The sequence below is a fragment of the Palaemon carinicauda genome, chromosome 40 (genome assembly GCF_036898095.1).
Source record: "Palaemon carinicauda isolate YSFRI2023 chromosome 40, ASM3689809v2, whole genome shotgun sequence".
NCBI lineage: Eukaryota > Metazoa > Arthropoda > Malacostraca > Decapoda > Palaemonidae > Palaemon > Palaemon carinicauda.
The window spans coordinates 40681864-40686615 of record NC_090764.1 but is presented as its reverse complement, the minus strand read 5'-3'; positions in this window follow the sequence as shown (position 1 = coordinate 40686615).

Sequence of the window (4752 nt, the reverse complement as noted above, 5' to 3'; positions counted from 1 at the left end):
AGTTTTTCAGGATCTTCTAGTTTTGCCGCATGAATTGCAATCCTCGTTTTATGAACCCTTTGATCGTGAGGCAAGCTACAGGTATTTGAATGTATCCCAAATAGATACACGGTTAGGTGTGCCTTTGTTTATACTTGTACGGTATTGGAATGCTCATGAGTGTCCCACATGTGAATAGTTCTTGTTCTTTTTTTTGTTGTTATTCAAATTTTTTTTTCTTTTATCTTGTTTTTGTGAGTCTGGAGTGAAAAGGGATGCTAATTTTGCCTTTAATTGACTATTTTAATTGACAAAACAATATTGATGTATTCCTAACAGTTTTTTTGTTTCATTTACAAATAAATATTTTTTTGCTTGCTTTTATGAATACAGCATTTCATTCCAGTTCCTTACACCAATGTGCTCAACTTCTCAGCCACTGTTTTTTCTTAGTTTTTTTTAATCTTGCTAATAAGTCATTTATCATAATTTTTTCCTCCCACACTGTGTCCGGTTGTCAGTATAAAAAATTATAATAATCCCTTTCACCTAATGTTCGTATATTTTTACTTATAGTCAGCAAGCTAAAGGTAAGAGAAGCAAGGGGGGAAGTCAGGTTATAGCTGGGTCTACTTGCCCAGTATAAATCAAGGGGTGGTGCCCAGTGCTCCGTTCTCTTGACCTGTTACCCAGATTTTTGGGTATTCCACTGTTGTATATTTTTTGTGTAGTGAACGTTGGGTTGTGGTCGGCATTCGGACACTAGGCAGTTCGGGTGCTACCTCTGGCCACAGTCCGCAAACCACTATATAATTTTTGGTGCCCAGACCAGGGAAACACTAACCTTCAGGATTTTGAGGCCTACTGTGCGAGTAAGTATACCGCAGGAAGCTTTGGCCGGTGGACTGTTGATCTCGGGAAGTTTCTATAGGGAGAAATCCAGGAGGCGTTCTCGGCCATGAGAGGGTCCCAAGATCTCATACCCTGACATAAAGGAACGCCTCCTCGACTGATGCCGAGAAGCCCTAGAGAGGCGTGATGTGGGCAGGAAGGCCCGGTTCAGCAGTGCCACCAGTGGCGAGGGAGAACTGCTGAAAATATACGCCGTCCAGTTGGCCTCCTTGTACAGGTCGGCCTATCCTCGCCGTAGTCTGGACCGGAGTATGCTTAGGCGGAAGCTCCCAAGGACTGTTCCGAGCAGAGCTGCGAGTTGGCTGGAACAGTCTCTGGCCACCATTAATGTCATCCCTGGCCATCAGGCCACTTGGCAGGATGTTCTACACCTGTTGAGTGTTCTCAACGAGGCATCCCGTCAGCGAAGCCAGAAGGCAGAGGATTTGGCCATCCGTCGTGTGGGACAGTCATGGCACGGTTTGTATGCCGACAGGGTTGCCATGGCTTCCCCCAGCCATTCACCTGGACCTGACAGTGTACAGTGAACCCTCGCTACTTCGCGGTTCGACCATCGCGGATTCACCACTTCGCGGATTTTTTTCATAACCCATGTATATACATATATCGCGGATTTTCCAGAAATATCGAAAATACCGCGATGTGACCGATGGTGCAAGATTGGAGAAAGTAAGGAAAATTGAATCGTGATTGATTTTCAATATAAATGAAACTTTGAGGAGCAACAAAGATATCATTTGTTAGAGAGATAGAGAGAGGTAAGGAATGGGAGGTAGTGAAAAGTAGCCCACAGAGAGAGAGAGAGAGTGGTAGAGAGAGAGAGAGAGAGAGAGAGTGGTAGAGAGAGAGAGAGAGAGAGAGAGAGTGGTAGAGTGGTAGAGAGAGAGAGAGAGAGAGAGTGGTAGAGAGAGAGAGAGAGAGAGAGTGGTAGAGAGAGAGAGAGAGAGAGAGAGTGGTAGAGAGAGAGAGAGAGAGAGAGAGAGAGAGAGAGAGAGAGAGAGAGAGAGAGAGAGAGAGAGAGAGAGAGTGGTAAGAGAGAGAGAGAGAGAGAGAGAGAGAGTGGTAGAGAGAGAGAGAGAGAGAGAGAGAGAGAGTGGTAGAGAGAGAGTGAGAGAGAGAGAGAGAGTGGTAGAGAGAGAGAAAGAGAGAGAGAGAGAGAGTGGTAGAGAGAGAGAAAGAGAGAGAGAGAGAGAGTGGTAGAGAGAGAGAGAGAGAGAGAGAGAGAGAGAGAGAGAGAGAGAGAGAGAGAGAGAGAGAGAGAGAGAGTGGTAGAGAGAGAGAGAGAGAGAGAGAGAGAGAGAGAGAGAGAGGAGAGAGAGAGAGAGAGAGGAGAGAGAGAGAGAGTGAGAGAGAGAGAGAGAGAGTGGTAGAGAGAGAGAGAGAGAGAGAGTGGTAGAGAGAGAGAGAGATGAGAGTGGTAGAGAGAGAGAGAGAGAGAGAGAGTGGTTAGAGAGAGAGAGAGAGAGTGGTAGAGAGAGAGAGAGAGAGTGGTAGAGAGAGAGAGAGAGAGTGGTAGAGAGAGAGAGAGAGAGTGGTAGAGAGAGAGAGAGAGAGAGTGGTAGAGAGAGAGAGAGAGAGAGAGAGTGGGTAGAGAGAGAGAGAGAGAGAGAGAGTGGTAGAGAGCGAGAGAGAGAGCGTAGAGAGAGAAGAGAGAGAGAGAGAGTAGAGAGAGGAGAGAGGAGCGAGAGTGGTAGAGAGAGAGAGAGTGGTAGAGAGAGGAGAGAGGTTGAGAGAGAGAGAGAGAGAGATGAGAGAGGAGAGAGAGAGAGAGAGAGAGATAGAGGGGGTTTAAATGTAATAACCAAAAAATTTGATAGGTTATAACACATTGGTGCTTATGTAATATCAACCTGTATACTGTAGACGGTTTGAATAAGTCAAGAAATGGTATAAATGATACTTTGTTAGTGTATTCGTACACACTCAAGAGCGGCAGCTAGATGACAGCTGATCTAATCACAGCCAAAAGTAAAAAAAAAAAGAAGTCAACAATACTCGATTTTTAAAACCACAACCCGAAATTTAAAAACAAAGTACACGCTTTCTTAATGTGCAATTAACTATTTAAAGAGTGGCAATTTTCTAGAATAAAATGATATTTCCCAAAAAATAGTGGTTTGCTGATGAAATCGGATGCCGTATTTTTAGCTATGATGAAATGGATGTAGACTCGGCCTAATTTTTTTGTTTCGTATTTAATTGACACTAAGAAAACTAATTTTAGTTTCTTCATCTAAATGTAAGTATTGTATAACACGAAGAGAGAGAGAGAGAGAGAGAGAGAGAGAGAGAGAGAAGAGAGAGAGAGAGAGAGAGAGAGAGAGAAGAGAGAGAGAGAGAATCAGCTGTTGTACTCAAATGGCGTGTTTTTTGTTTTGTGAGAATTTCATCGCCACGACTTTAACAACAACATACTGTACTGAACTTTACAGTATTATACAGACTACTGTAATATGATAAAGTAAAATATTTGCAATCTATTTTATATGAAATGGGGCTATTTTTCTTTTTGTTTAAAATTTACATTTACGTATGTAAAACAACTCTCTCTCTCTCTCTCTCTCTCTCTCTCTCTCACGTAGATTGTTTTCCTGCTTTGCTACGTATGTATGATTTTATATAGATACGGTAAATAATATTTGTAATAACATATTTTATTAAAGCTTTTAATGTAATATCATTATTTATCACTTTCATCATGCGCGTTAAATTCCTTAGTTTGTTTACTGAGCGTACTTTATGACGCCGTCGTTTCTCAGGCGGCGTCATAAAGAAAAACATTTCATTTGGAAGTCTAAGAAAAATTAAGTAAAACATTAGTAATAACCAAATCAACATACTGTACTGAATAATCAATATAATCGATGCAGAAACTAACCTATACACAGATGTGTAAATGCGTTTGTTTCTTCATTATAATCAGAGATAAACGTAAACAAAACATTGGTTGCCATTTTTTATCGTGCTTTTTGGCGTGTTTAGGAAACGCATGATATAAAGTCGCCCTTAATATTTGTGCCTGTTTTAGTTTAGGGTACGTTATTACATGCATTAAGTGTTCTGTATATTAAAGGGTAGTTGTTAACAGTACTACGTACAAGGGAAGGTTTTAAAAGTCTGAATATACATGTTAAATAAATAGGTAAATATGGTGTCACTACTTCGCGGATTTTCACCTATCGCGGCCGGGTCTGGAACCTATCTACCGCGATAAACGAGGGTTCACTGTATTTACGCACTCCTCGACCTGTCCCAAAACCTGCACCTGTGGAAGCCTGCCACCATCGCGCACCCTGATAGGTCTCCTCGATTCCAGAGAAGGTACTGTGCATGACGCCGAAAACCAGGGCACCTTATGGACGAGTGCCGTAGACGCCTCAACCTGTGCCTACGCTATGGTTCGGCAAACATTATGTCGCACAGTGTGGACGACAGGTGCCGCCTAGAAGTAGACCACCCGTTTAGAAGACGGCCAATGCCCGCAGCCCTGGGAGGGAGACTACCTCTGTCCAGACTCCTTCAAGGTGGAGAGCAGTACTGGTGAGTGGTACTCGGCCGCGTCGTCCTATTCTGGATCGACCAGTAGCCGAGAGCCGAAGTGGGAGAGAGTCCAGTGCTCCTTCTCGGACTGTGGAGAAGAAGAAGAAGAGCAATAAGGCAAAACCCAGGAAGTCAAGAACTGAGGAGTATCATAGGGCTTTAAACACCAGGCCTTCGATGTAGAAGATGGAGCTACATCGAAGGAGGGTGCGAGTGCTAAGGTGCGTGCTCCTAGTATTCCGATGGCAGCCTCGGCCAAGGTTATCCCTCAACCTGAAAAGGTCATTGCACCTCCAATGGCTCTTTCAGGATTGGCCAGTA